Source organism: Mizuhopecten yessoensis, unplaced genomic scaffold, assembly GCF_002113885.1.
Source record: "Mizuhopecten yessoensis strain PY_sf001 unplaced genomic scaffold, ASM211388v2 scaffold10651, whole genome shotgun sequence".
Lineage (NCBI taxonomy): Eukaryota > Metazoa > Mollusca > Bivalvia > Pectinida > Pectinidae > Mizuhopecten > Mizuhopecten yessoensis.
Window position 1 is genome coordinate 1,219,703 of NW_018408653.1, and position 15,838 is coordinate 1,235,540.

Sequence of the window (15,838 nt, forward strand, 5' to 3'; positions counted from 1 at the left end):
TAGAATTATCTAACAGTTATATAGATATATCTCTCTGTATCATAGAATTATCTAACAGTTCTATAGATATATCCCTCTGTATCGTAGAATTATCTAACAGTTCTATAGATATATCCCCCTGTATCGCTAATGAAGACTATTACAGGAACTAATGTTGATATATGGCTACAAGCCTGTTTATAAAAGCAGTAAATTCATAATTATGACTTATAGACACCTGTACATGCCTAATGAGGTGTTTCCAGGGTAACAACAATAAACTGTGGTATTATGTATTGACTTAAAGATCCGATTCGACAGAATGAAACTGTACTTTTACATGAAACAATTAGTGGAGTTTAGAATGAAGGTGTTTAGCTAGGCCTGCAAAAGATTTGTTTCTATTCATGCATTCAGACAATTTGTTTGGCAGAAACATAAGTTGGTTCATGTAATTCAGTAATCTTATTAGCAGAACATTTAGAAATATTTCCAGCTTATATGCTATAAATGACCTTATTTTATGTATTTTCACGATTGTGTTTCAAGTGATTCTTTTACATTAACTTTAATTATACAAATAGCAGAAATAGATTTTATTAATATGCGATTGACTGAATATTAAGGTGGAAATCTGTTGTATGAAATATAAGCGATTTTGAACAATATCAAATTTAATTTGTACATTTGAAGAATATTTCAGACCATGGCTAGATGCATCTCGTACACAACATATTCACCGAAATGAGTGCCTGTCCCTTTTTTAGCACCCATCTTTTTTTTTAGGCAAATCATTTTAAGAGTTCACTTTCACTCTCAACTTTCCATCAACAAATATATTACAATGTACACTTTATATCCCTCATTAACCTCTACCAATCTCACAAGACTGTTTTCCAGTGGGAAAAAAATAACACAATTTTGAAATCGCCCTGGGAATATTTTCAAAAGTTCTGTTGCCTCTACAGCAATTGCCACAAGCTATGTTTTCTTATCATAATAAGTGCCACCCTCAGCCAATTTTTCATGAGCCCAGGGTGATCATTACAGCGAATTTGGTATAAACCCTGCTACTTTGTATTTTGTATGATTGGGGACATCCTGGTCCTATCTGTCAGGGATTGTGTGACCTCTAATAGGCCAGAACATATAATTACATGTGAAGGTGAGGCTTATCTCTCCCACTTCTTCACCCAAACAACCTACGATTTCAGTGTCACCGATACTGCGGCATCAATAGGGACTCTCGGGATCCTACCCATCATTTCTAAAGTCAGAGTCACCTGGACTCTTGTGTTGCCGTACAAGTCGAACAAAGACCTTCGGCAAGACATTGATACCTTTAACAATTCTCTGTCTATTGCCTTGAAATAAATAACGCATATTTTAATGTTTTGTTGAGTTTTCTCTTACATTGAATGGATGTGGGTCGTGATTAATCTTGGGATGCTGTCAGCAATTAGGTCAGCTTCGTTGTTGTGTAACTGTTGTCGTGTGTGCCAATAGGAAATGATTCTGGAGAGCGGGGAAGGACGTGATGTGTCCCACTCATGCAATAAGGACATGTGACTCCAGTGGAGGAAAATAACAATCGTGTTATCGTCCAATAGCAGCAACCGGTCTATTGTTGTAAGGCTTGCCACACCTGGCGGGTTGTCTGGCAACCTATACGCAAGTGGCCATTAGAGGCTGGTTCAAATGGCAGCAGAAACGTCTCCGTCATATTGTCATCATGTCTTTAGTCAAATTAATCATAAAATACAATAACCTGTTTGATTTAGATTTCAGACCTTTATGAAAAACCTGGTGTGAGATTTTGCAACATTTCATTTAGATTTTTAGGGAGAAAGTCTCTTGAAGTAAAAAAAAAATAAAAAAAGTATTTCGAACCAAAAATATCTTTCTTCAGTAAAAACATTTCCGTATATATTTGCTGTTTTATAAGATGATTTTTTACCTTAAATATAAGGAACTTATTAGAAACTGTGACTTTCTTAAGTGCTGTTATTGATATGGGGAAGGTCCTATAACTCTGGGTTAAGTGTGGGTATCATCAAGTATTACAACACTGACCATGTGTTTATGAAGTGTGACTTCTGACCCTGTTATAGTAGCCACCATGAACCTGTTAGTGCATGTATCATCGGCTATTGACAATCATTACCTTACCCCTGGGTGATACATCAACCTAAGGACTTCAAGCTCTTGTCAACGGCTGGCTGGCTGGTGGATGGTTGTTCAAACAGTCCAGTGGCTGTTGTATTTCGTTGGCTGTAACCAGAAATAGCCTCACCTTTATTGCATTGATTGATGTCGCTGATGTAGATGGCTTTTCAGTTCTTTATAAGGGCACTTTGATTTAGTTGACAAGAAAACGAGCAGCAAGTAATGATTGGTGTGGATCAATTATGTGTACTTATGAAGATCGTCACACCAGTTCTTCAAGACAGCGTATAGAGTAATGGCTGGTTTCATGTGCTGCTGACTGAACACAAACCTCAGTCAACATTACTTATCCGATGGATTGGACGGAATCCATCTACTGTATCTAGGGTTTTTTTGTTGTTTTTTTCTGCATTAAACTTTAAAGTAATGGTTTGATCTTCCATTGAAATAATAGGAACAATGGGAAAGAAATACATAAAAAGTAATAATAAAAAGTTGGGAGATGCAATGATGGGGATGTGGAGACAGAAAATGAATGTGGATTTCTGACAGGAACATCTGATGTAAAGTGTCTATTGTCATCAGTATGTTTACTCCCTGTCTAGTTCCTGCTTCCTGAGCTTATCTACTTGATGTGACCACTGCTGCCCTCTACTTATCTACTTGATGTGACCACTTCTGCCCTCTACTTATCTACTTGATGTGACTATGCACTGCTGCCCTCTACTTATCTACTTGATGTGACCACTGCTGCCCTCTACTTATCTACTTGATGTGACCACTGCTGCCCTTTACTTATCTACTTGATGTGACCACTGCTGCCCTCTACATATCTACTTGATGTGACCACTGCTGCCCTCTACTTATCTACTTGATGTGACTACTGCTGCCCTCTACTTTTCTACTTGATGTGACCACTGCTGCCCTCTACTTCCCTTTCCAGTGGTAGTTACCGTGACAGCACTTAATGAGCATAGATAAGGCCCTGCTGACATTCACCTGTCGACCCACCCAACCCCCTTGTCCCACCCCAGCCTTACAATGGTAGCCCTTTGACAGCACCTTACCTGGTTACCATGACAGCTTCCGTTTAGAAGACTTGAGAGATGTGATACCAAAATGATATCTGTGATAAAGATCTGGATCAATACGAGTATTGTATAAAATATATCAATGTCACCAATTGTTTGGGGGACTTACAAAAGTTAAAACAGTCGTATACATTGATCCGACTGTACTGAAGAAATAAGAGCTCGGGACATGCTCAATTGTCTGGGTTTTGTAACTGTGCACGAGGGCTTATCAATAATCAATGAAGCAGATGAATTGTTCTGATATCAGTGTTTGTTTTCTGTTACATCAAATGCACAATAACTGGTAATTACAGACATATTTTAATGATGAGAAATCAGACTAGCCTGCAGCTGATTGGTCGTTCCAGTGTTAGTCACATGACTTACTGTGATTGGTTGTTTCAGTGCTGGTCACATGATACTCTGAGTTTCAGTGATGTTTTTCAAACAGAACACCGTATCATTGTGATGCTTGAAGCAATTGTCATTTGCCTTTGTATCTGATGATTTGTATAGAAGATGAGGCCCAGGCATGCAATATTGATAAATTGTGTTATATGTTAGAAAAACAAACAAAAAATGTGGGCAATCATTTGAGTCACAATTTATCACTTAAGGAAGAGATGTCAAGCTCTCTGGGTTGTATCTCCAAAGAAAAAAAGGTTTCAATTTGTTCAGTATTTTTCTAACTGTTGAGTTGCTTGATCATGTACGATTGCAACGAGTTTATAAACAAAATAATTCTTTCTTTATCACAAAAACATGTCTGTCATAGGATTCAATCCTTGATCTCTTGATTATATAAAAGAAATAATGTAAATTTAACAGGGCGATATCTTTTCAATGCTTGTTCACCTTAAGAAATAATTGAGAATTTTGACAAGTTGATTATAAGATTTGTCTTAAAGCTGGCAATTGAAGAGATGAACCATCAGTGATCTTTCCCAGAAAATCATATCTGACATTACGACAACCACATGTAAATATCTGTTTTAATCCAGAGTTGCCGGCCTTCTGTCTGCAGGTATACAGAGTGCTCTATCGTGTAACGGTTGTCCAGCTGTCAGTTATGGGAATGAACAAACATGGCAAATGGTGCACTTCCTGTTTAACAGGGATTATCTTTCGAAAGAAGGAAATAATATTTTGAGAAAACTGTTGATGGTTCTGAACTACGAATTGTATTATCATTGTTACCTGGTGATGGTTCTGAACGATGAATTGTCATTATCATTGTTACCAGCTGTTGATGGTTCTGAACTACAAATCGTCATTATCATTGTAACCTGTTGATGGTTCTGAACTACAAATCGTCATTATCATTGTTACCTGTTGATGGTTCTGAACTACAAATCGTCATTATCAATGTTACCTGTTGATGGTTCTGAACTATGAATTGTCATTATCATTGTAACCTGTTGATGGTTCTGAACTACAAATCGTCATTATCATTGTTACCTGTTGATGGTTCTGAACTATGAATTATCATTATCATTGTAACCTGTTGATGGTTCTGAACTATGAATTGTCATTATCATTGTTACCTGTTGATGGTTCTGAACTAGGAATTGTCATTGTCATTGTTACCTGTTGATGGTTCTGAACTACGAATTGTCATTATCATTGTTACCACCTGTTGATGGTTCTGAACTACGAATTGTCAATATCATTGTCACCTGGGATGAGTCATCCTATTGTTCTCAGATAATTATGTGATATGTAATTTAGAACAAACACAATCATTGTGTAATGTAAGGACTATGAAAGGTACTAACTATAGTAACTACTGTTTTCTGTTTCATGGAAATCTGTGACGGTTACATCAGATTGGGTGAGGTATTTTTATCACCGACAGTGTTGTTTTACAAGCAGGTATCAATTTTAACAATTGACTAAACATCAGGGTGCTAGTCATTAAATATGTATAACACATATGGGGTGTGTGCACGGTGCTGGGTGATAATTGATATTGTATAACGGTGGAAGTTACCCCTGAACAGTAAGGCATAAGGTGTTTACAAGTGTGTGTTTACTGGTACAAGACTCTCAGCTAATTTCCCTTGTGGCAACTGTCATAGGTCTGGTGCTGTCAAAGGCAATGGGAGATACAGATGTACTCCATAAACAACTTCTAAACTCATAAAAATTTGAATGTGCATCATTATTACAGAATTTCCTGTTTTAATTTGTTATCTTGTTTAAATATGCACAAAACAAATAGTGTTATCGATGTTGTTTACGGCAGAACTTTCCTTGAAATGTGTCCAGGAGGATAAAACACTTTATCACCATACCAACACTAAGCACTCTGTTACGTAATACACTAGTTCTGATTATACCGCAGTAATCACTCATTTGTAGGGTAGATTGTTTGTTCTCCAGTCCATGTTCTCCGTTGTTTTAAGATTATAAAGATTATATATTATCACAGGCCTAAAATGTTACGCTAGTTTCGCTATTTGGTATTCTGTAATAAAGTAATTAAAGGCACTCCCATTAACGATTCTGAGTTCACACCAGTTTAAATCAGAGTTAGTGATTTCAAAATTATCTTTGATTTTAATCAAAGTAACCTGGTACTTACTGTTATCTCAGTTCCACGCTGTTCCCTTTTTGACTTTTGAGTTGAGTTTGATGCTGTGGAAAAAATTGAGGATCAGCCCTCATTTGGACCTTTTGTCAATTTTATTTCAACTTAATTGTCCTTAAATGCTTGACATTATTCAACAAGAAACTAAAAATAAAATATTATGAACTACACCAATTACAGATTTTTGTTGACTCTAAATTTATTTACCAATCGTCTTTCCTTGTTTTAGACTTAATAAGATACACCTTAGGTTTGGTACCTACATGCTGGCAATGTATGTACACTATCAAAAGTGTCATATACATAAAAACTAAACTTTTTCTTGCCAATTTTTGATAAAAAATATATATTGGTACCGAACCAGTAGGGGTATTTCTCGCAGCATGTGGCGATGAATATCGTTGCAGCCTTACTCTAAGGTAACACCAGCGACATTGCATGCAGGGCAGACGTTCTTCATCACATTTCATGTTTATCATGAGGCTGGGACAAGCTGGAGTTCACAGTCTTTCATTGATATCAAAATATTTTTTTATGATATTTTTGTAGTTTTAGAAAATGAAGAAACATGAATCTGGCTGATATTAAAGCAGCCGTGTTGAATGACCTTGATGTCTATTGAGACTGTCTGTTTCAATCAGGCTCATTCAAGGTTCCCTTTTAGATTAAGATGAAGTGAAACGCAGAAGAGACATTGATTTGCCTGTGATATCAGAGAAATCCGCTGATAACACAGCTTTTCAAATCTGTTTTTTAATACTCGCGGCTGGGCTTTAGTGCATAACAAGTGGTTATTGTGTAAGAAAATTTGATAAGAATGTATTTTTTGCCAATGTGTCTTGACATTGTGCTGTGTTTTCTCTTTGCCAGAGATGCTGTTGATGTAATGCCCAGAGGTGAAACAGAACCAGCTAATGGTAAGATAAATACTAAATATACACCAGTACATATACTCTCTCCCTGTTCTGAAAGAGAAGAATCTGTACCACATTTGTTTATGCACCAATTGTATGGGGAGTGCTAGCTTTGATAGAGATACACAGTTTATATTTGAAGAGGGATGATTGAACATCCCTAACACTATAGTGAGATACTAGTTTAAACTAGTCAAAACAACTTGCTGACTGATGACCTTATAACAACCCTTTGTAAAAATCAAGGAAAAATTTAGATTTCAGAAAAAAGTATGTAATACTGCATCGTCAGTGTCGGTAAACAGTTACTGAAGTGAATTTATTCATCACTGAGGACTTTCTTTAAAATATCAATTTTCAAAATGAGCAACATTAAGATAATGGCCAAATTTCTGTTTATCATGCAGAACCTCTGAAATACAGCAAAATTTGTCCAGGAAAAGTCTTAATTTACATGTCTTATAAGATTTCATTTTGAATCGTTTGAGTGCCTTGAAGCGTGTGGCAGGTTGGGTGTCACCTTTTGTACTTTGATGTGCAGGCTTTTGGCAAGTTGGGTGCCACCTTTTTTCTTTGATGTGCAGGCTTGTGACAGGTCGTGTGCCACCTTTGTACTTTGTTGTGTAGGCTTGTGACAGGTTGGGTGCCACCTTTAAACTTTGATGTGCAGACTTGTGGCAGGTTGGGTGCCACCATTGTACTTTGATTTGCAGGTTGGGTGCCACCTTTGTACTTGTGGCAAGTTGGGTGCCACCTTTGTACTTTGATGTGCAGGCTTGTGGCAGGTTGGGTGCCACCTTTGTACGTTGATGTGCAGGCTTGTGGCAGGTTGGGTGCCAACTTTCTACGTTGATGTGCAGGCTTGTTGCAAGTTGGGTGCCACTTTTGTATGTTGATGTGCAGTCTTGTGGCAGGGTGGGGGCCACCTTTGTATGTTGATGTGCAGGCTTGTGGCAGGGTGGGTGCCACCTTTGTACTTGGGGCAAGTTGGGTGCCACCTTTGTATTTTGATGTGCAGCCTTGTGGCAGGTTGGGTGCCTCCTTTGTACTTTGATATGCAGGCTTCTGGCAGGTTGGGTGCCACCGTTGTACTTTGATGTGCAGGCGTGTGGCAGGTTGGGTGTCACCTTTTGTACTTTGATGTGCAGACTTGTGGCAGGGTGGGTGCCACCTTTGTACGTTCATGTGCACGCTTGTGGCAGGTTGGGTGCCACCTTTCTACGTTGATGTGCAGGCCTGTTGCAAGTTGGGTGCCACCTTTGTACTTGGGGCAAGTTGGGTGCCACCTTTGTACGGTGATGTGCAGGCTTGTGGCCGGTTGGGTGCCAACTTTCTACGTTGATGTGCATGCTTGTTGCAGGTTGGGTGCCTCCTTTGTACTTTGATATGCAGGCTTGGGGCGGGGTGGGGGGCACCTTTGTACTTTGATGTGCAGACTTGTGGCAGGTTGGGTGCCACTTTTGTACGTTGATGTGCAGTCTTGTGGCAGGGTGGGTGCCACCTTTGTACGTTCATGTGCACGCTTGTGGCAGGTTGGGTGTCACCTTTTGTACTTTGATGTGCAGACTTGTGGCAGGGTGGGTGCCAACTTTGTACTTTGATGTGCATGCTTGTTGCAGGTTGGGTGCCTCCTTTGTACTATGATGTGCAGGCTTGTTGTAGGTTGGGTGCCACCTTTGTATTTTGATGTGCAGCCTTGTGGCAGGTTGGGTGCCTCCTTTGTACTTTGATGTGCATGCTTGTTGCAGGTTGGGTGTCACCTTTTGTACTTTGATGTGCAGACTTGTGGCAGGGTTGGGGGCACCTTTGTACTATGATGTGCAGGCTTGTTGCAAGTTAGGTGCCACTTTTGTATGTTGATGTGCAGTCTTGTGGCAGGGTGGGGGCCAACTTTCTACGTTGATGTGTAGGCTTGTTGCAAGTTGGGGGCCACTTTTGTATGTTGATGTGCAGTCTTGTGGCAGGGTGGGGGCCAACTTTGTACAATAGCATTCCGGCTTGTTGTAGGTCGTGTGTCACCTTTGTACTTTGATGTGCAGACTTGTGGCAGGTTGGGGGCCCCCATTGTACTTTGATGTGCAGGCGTGTGGCAGGTTGGGTGTCACCTTTTGTACTTTGATGTGCAGGCGTGTGGCAGGTTGGGTGCCACTTTTGTACTTTGATGTGCAGTCTTGTGGCAGGTTGGGGGCCCCCATTGTACTTTGATGTGCAGGCGTGTGGCAGGTTGGGTGCCACTTTTGTACGTTGATGTGCAGTCTTGTGGCAGGGTGGGTGCCACCTTTGGACTTTGATGTGCAGGCTTGTGGCAGGTTGGGTGCCAACTTTGTACAATAGCATTCAGGCTTGTTGTAGGTCGTGTGTCACCTTTGTACTTTGATGTGCAGGTTTGTTGCTGGTCGTGATCAGATATTCTACAAACTGGATTGTTTAATGAGTGAATACTTGACTGTAGATTGCTTTATCTTTGATGTATGGATTACAGCCACTTGAACAGGTTGGTTTTTCATGCCCTTCAAGTTGTTGTATACACCACCCTAAGGATCACTCTAATTTCAGTGACCTGGATTCTGTTTATTTTCAAAGTAAACTTAATCAAATGACTAACTCTTTAAAAGAAGAAAGATTTTGTGGACATGAATGGTACTTAACGCTAAGAGAGACTCACTTATAAAATCCTACAGAACACACTTTAAACAAGACTACAAAACACGACGTCCATAGCTGTAATTATGTCGTTTTTGATACATATCTATTTCTGTCAGATTTCCTTGTTTATTTCTTTGACCTGGTTGGAATTTCAATCAATGTCTAATTCTTATGATTGCAAACCTTCAAATATCAGTTGAAATGTAAGCCATGTTGTCTTTATTTAATAGCCAGGATTATCATAATTTAGAGATAATGTTTAACATTTAATATCCTTTTAAGACAAATGTTCCTTTATCGTCAGATAACAGCAATGGGATGTTAACTTACTACGAATCTGACAAACCAGTGTGGAAAACTCTACTTAGGTATACTGTTAGCTGGAATTGGTTCATATATCAGAAAGGCTGTCAAATCTATGAAAATTTGATTCATGTACCCGGGAGATTGCGAAAATATTACTTGGTTCATGTTCCCATGTTTTGAAAAGACAGCCTCACTGTTAGATTAGTGAAAAATGTATTGCTTGTTTTCATGTATCAGGTGTGCCTGAAAATTCCGCCTTCTGTTAGGTCTTTTGAAAAGTAAGGCTTGTTTTCATGTATCGGAGGTCTTGAAAGTACAGTTTCTGTGTTAGATCTGTAAAAGGTATGGCTTGTACTGTTCATGTATCAGAAGGTCTTGAAAGTACATCTTCCATGTTAAGTCTGTGAAAAGTACACAAGGGATAACATTGATGTGAAATGACCAACAAAGTGTACTTTTGTTCAGATTGCATGAGAATGAAAATAATGAGATAATCCTATTATTAGTCCAAGTGTGGATCTGCGGACAGACCTCTGTCCAATCGGATTACAGGCATTTACTGTCCCTGACAAAAGGTTGGTTGTGTTTTATGTCGGGTCTCCTTTCATCAACCAGTCACCGATACCGGCCAATCATAGCTCTCCTGTTAATGAGCGGCCAGTAAAATGACCATGAGACAGAGTTTGGACAATCCTATCGGTGCGACACGAGCCGATCAATATCACAGTGTTGAGGTCATCAAACCAAATTGTATGGTCATCATCTGTCACACTGTCACATGGACAGACGTTTTATGAACTGACCGCTCCACATTAATAGAGTCTGAAAAAGGAGTTTATTTTCATGGTCAACGAGTTTTTGTAACATGAGGCGATCAAATCTTGCTGAAGGTGTTTGGGTCAGTCGAGAGGTGACAAAGGCATGAATAAGTCTTCTCCTTATGTGAATCTGCCAAGTGGTCACTTCCTTGGGTCAATATTTTGTGGAGAAGCCTTTCAGATTTTATTTTTTTGTGAATGGACAATACATTGTATTGTGTGTAGGCTAGGACAAATGTACACAATTACTGGATAGTCAGTAGTCAGTATTACAGTAGCTACTAATCCTACGGTCAAACAATACTGACCTCACCTTGTGAGGGATGGACACCTGAGTGGTCATGCCATAAAGGTGTTTGTATGTGTCACAACTCAAAATTTAACAATATTTATATTTGGTATCAAGTCTTGGCTGTATTTCTTCTTTAAAAAATGTCCTATTTACTTGTATATAACAGGTGAAATTGACATGGAGGGGAGGGGGCTGAGATTCTATACGAGAAACAGCTTATTTTAAGTTATTTTATACTGGCCCTTCCCAACCATCTGTATCGTAGACCACAAATAATAGAGGGAACACAAAAAAAGACACAATTTGTGGAAGATATTCTATTTAAAAAACAAAAGTTTCAATATTATCTGGTCACTTTGTTAATTAATGTATATGACTGAACACTCACATATCTATCTGACCACTGGTCATTTCTTCATAGGAAGACTTATTGCATACCTGATGTCATTATTTTGACTTACTGAGCAATGCAACGATATTGCAGTGTCTAGATAAGATTGTCAAGTCATGTTGTGCCAGAACTGATTATTAAATGTGATATACAATACTAAACAATACAATACAATACAATACAATACAATACAATGTGTTTTATTATAGTGACATGTATGTGCATATTCATTAATAAATATTTTCAATAAGTTTCACAATTTTTCAAAAACATTTTCTACCACATGACCCAAAGGTTCTGTAAGTCACTTTGATTTAAATATTAACTCACAATTTATAATAAACATCAGAGGTGGAATAATGTTCAACTTATAATAATAAGTCTGTCAGTATTTGAGACAAAACATTTTTTTACTGAATAAGACATTTTTTTTAAATATGCAATATAGTTGTGAGATATTTTTCTGTTTGTCTGGGGAATTCATTCAGGATATAACAGTGCCAAAATTGAGTACCATTGCTTAGCGAAAGTTCCGGTCGTTACTGAAATTTTATCATAATTAACGTTCACAACAGCTTGTCTAAATTTAATCTGAATTTTTTTAAAGATACTCTTTTTAACCTTTTTTCGTTTGAACAGTTTAAAATTACATAACTCAAGTTAGAAAAAAATGTGATAACCAAGCATTATCACTCCATGGGGGACCTCTCTCTCTATATATATATAAATTGAGGGGTCTGGATTGTCTGGAGTCCAGGGCTGGCTGTGTTATGACTCAGTTAAGGCTGTGGATGGGCAGATTTCAGCATGTTGAGCACTAGAGCTCAGTGTTTGTAAGTATGATTCTACCAAGTACACCTCTTACCTTGATTCAATTGTTTATCGGAAATTGGCCAGGAAATATATTCCCTAATTCCTTTCAGATGTGCCTGGGAGAATTCCACTTCCTGTACGATAATCTGTGATAACTTAACCACTTGAAGAGTAACATGTAACGAGAATTAACAGAAGTTGTAATAACTGTTACATAAACTAGATAATACTCATAGCAACATGTTTAGGAATTAAGATAGTCGTTATTGTAAATACTTACCCAACTTATTTTTATCTTCAAGAGAGTATGGCAAAGTGACTAAGCTTCCTTGAGGGCAATTATTTACACAATGAATGCAGATGTACACGTTGAAAGCATAATTTTCTCTAAGGATTGAAATATATTGATGAAATTTTGTTCGGTTTTCAAAGTGTATTGGCTGTTACCTTATTGCTGATTCAATTGTAGGTTTGCAGCTTCTGTTGTGAATAGGTCTTTTTCTTTTGTTGGCAGTAGTTGTAATATCTTTAAGACAAATAAAATGGGAAAATGAATATAAATTAAATTTATTGGTATATGCATGTAGATCAGATTTATTAAACATGAGGTCGTGGAGTATATCTGTGCTCACGGAACACATTACTACAGCGTGCCGACTTGTCTTATAACTAGGAACGTAGAGTATGGTAGATTAATGCTCGTGTAACACCATCACAAGCAAGAGAAGATTTGTCTTATAAATATTTCAAGGCCTCTACCCGTAGGTGATGTAAGAGGTGCCACAATTTTCTTTTTTAATTGACAAGCTCGTGATCATGAAGGCTCCAAGTTAATGAAGCTAAGATTTATGGTTTTTGTGATTGTTTTTATGGGTTATGCTGAGAGTGCAGTGGTTGATCAAGTTACAAGAGTATAATAAGAGTTCATTGGTTGATCAAGTTACGAGAGTTTACTGAGAGTTCATTGGTAGATCAAGTTACGAGAGTTAACTGAGAGTTCATGATCATTGGTTGATCAAGTTACGAGAGTTTACTGAGAGTTAGTAGTTGATTAAGTTACAAGAGTATAATAAGAGTTCATTGGTTGATCAAGTTACGAGAGTTTACTGAGAGTTAGTGGTTGATAAAGTTACAAGAGTGTACTGAGAGTTAGTGGTTGATTAAGTTACAAGAGTGTAGTGAGAGTGAAGTGGTTGATCAAGTTACGAGAGTTCACTGAGAGTGAAGTGATTGATAAAGTTACAAGAGTGTACTGAGAGTTAGTGGTTGATCAAGTTATGAGAGTTTACGGAGAGTGCAGTGGTTGATCAAGTTATGAGAGTTTACGGAGTGCAGTGGTTGATCAAGTTCCAAGAGTAATAGCATGCAGTGGTTGAAGAGTCATACAAGTAATTGGGGGTAACTAATAGATTGATGAGGGTTGAACTTTATTAGAACACTAAGTGTGCTGAGCAAGCAGGGGTTGAACTTCGTCAGTACCCAAAGTGTGCTGAGCAAGCAGGGGTTGAACTTCGTCAGTACCAAAAGTGTGCTGAGCGAGCAGGGGTTGAACTTCGTCAGTACCCAAAGTGTGCTGAGCAAGCAGGGGTTGAACTTCGTCAGTACCCAAAGTGTGCTGTGCATGCAGCGGTTGAATTTATCATCATTAAGATTATGCTGAGAGCAGTGTGGTTGAGCAATTCACATATGTACGCTGATAGTGCAGTGGCTGAACATCCTAGTCCATGTAAAATTGGCACTCAAACTGCACTTAAACTCGTAGACAGAGATATGACCACGCTGTCGCAGAGGGGGGGAAAGTTTAGGGGTATGACACGTCACTGGATATTGCATGATCTCAGCCCACACTGTCCTGTTGGTAATTGATCAATGCTTTTATGGACCATTTTAACAGAGATTTAAAAAGACAGCGTACACATTTAAGTGCTGCAGTCATCGTCATGGTGATCTTCAATGTTTTAGGATTTTAAATTTAATTTTGAAATCTTTAGTGCCAGAATGACAGGGTAATTTGGTTTTGGTAAATTGTGTTCATGTATAATTTAGTTATGGGAGTGAATTAAAATTTGAACCAGGATGCATGTGGAGAGTCGGGTTTGATGGTCCTCGATTAAAACACTGCATGGGGACATGAAATTGACTCTAGACTTGGGTTTGCCGACGGTAACTTGATTACCAGGGGTATGAAATTCACTCCACACCTTGATTTCTACATGGTTATGTCTGCTTTGCTTGGACATAAAATACAAACTTTCAGCTAAGGAGATATGAATTTGACTACAGACTTCAATTTCAACATGGAAACCTGAGAATTGGGGGCATGAAATATACTGCACGTCTGGAAATCTACATGGTTACCCCAGACAGTGGGGACATGAAATATAGAGATATGAAATTAACTCCAGATTTGAGGTTTCATTATGGTACTCTGAATATGGGGACATGAAATTGAAATTAACTCCACAGGTGGGTTATTATGTGGTTACCTCAGCGCTGTGGGGATCATGATTTAGATTCCAGCATGGTTATAGTCCCAGCACAGGGGATGTGAGATGTACTCCCCACGATGCCAGCGCCATACATTGCTACCTTGGTCGATGCCAGCGTCATACATTGCTACCTTCATAGTAGAGGGATTAATTTGTGTAGCAGATTGCCTGAACATACTTTCATCAAATTAGATACATACCACAGAAAAGAGTGTGTTTATCCTGAATATTGTTTGGTATTTGATATTTTGTAATCACTTTTTCTATGTGTGTGGGTGGCAGGTTTTTTTCGGAAGGAAAACTAACATAAAGAAAGTGTAAAGAGGTAATGATACAACCTTTTGGTACTCATTCCACTGAAGAATGGTATACATGAAGCATATGAACTCCTACCTTCAACACTGGTTTATAATGTCCTCTGGCATGGAATATTCTCCTGAAAAGAAACTCATAGTTTTCCTTCAGGGAACTTATTTCTCAGATTCCTCTGGCTTGTTATAAACATATTTTACTTCTAAGAACTAATTTCTTAGGATCCTCATATTAATTGGGATATTATTTTCCTGTATTTGAGATCAATAGCAGATACTAGAATTTATTACTCGACTTGCTTAACAAGAAAGCAAATAAATTTACTAAGATCGTTATGAGTAATAAAAAAAATTGTAAGATGACAACTAAGAATATTCTTATTTTAAAGATTCTATCAATCTGTCAAAAACCATGGTACAAAGATTTCAATAAAAAAAAGGTTAAAAATTAAGATCTTCTGCCAAAAACTGACAGAACAAAATATGTCAAGGTGGGCGAGGCCAAGAATGCATTTTCTTTGCCATGATTGGAGACGAGGAAAGACCGTAAAAATTAAGGGTAATGAAGATTAAAGGTCATGCTGTCCAAAGTGACATGCAAGGTCAAAGTGATGACATGCATTTGTCCAGGGGTGAAAGGTCAAGGTATCGTTAGAAAGGTGGTGACTTCAAACATGATCAAAGATGATTTGAGACTAGTTATCTTGTTTCTTGAGGGGGGAAAATATGGTTATATTTTGAATAACTATTACTAACTTACTTACTTATAAATGATACTCATTTTAAAATGATAAAATCAGGAGGTATGTTTTAGAACATTAATTTCAGTTCATAAAATCCATGGTGTGATGTTTTTAAATTTTTCATGCAGACTTCATTCCTAACGGTAGCATGCTGTCTTACGTAATTAAGAAAGTAAGACTAGAGCTTGCCCATGTGCCCAGCTTCCATCTCCTGTAATGTATGGTGGGGTATATGGCTGGCCTGATGCCACAGAAGAGTGTGCAGGGCGGTACCGCCCATGTTAATGGCTGACTTGAGGCTATTTAC

The 15,838-nt window shown here is 38.2% G+C and overlaps 1 protein-coding gene across 10 annotated transcripts in view; it reads left to right on the forward strand.

Moving 5' to 3' along the window:
- The window catches only part of LOC110461677 (plexin-A1-like), a 217,529-nt gene that overhangs the window by 137,164 nt on the left and 64,527 nt on the right, over window positions 1-15,838 (forward strand). For all 10 annotated transcript variants that reach the window (XM_021515256.1, XM_021515258.1, XM_021515257.1 and 7 more), the window contains one exon: window positions 6,679-6,725. The gene's annotated coding sequence lies outside the window, so the exon portion shown is untranslated. The remainder of the gene's footprint in view (window positions 1-6,678; window positions 6,726-15,838) is intronic.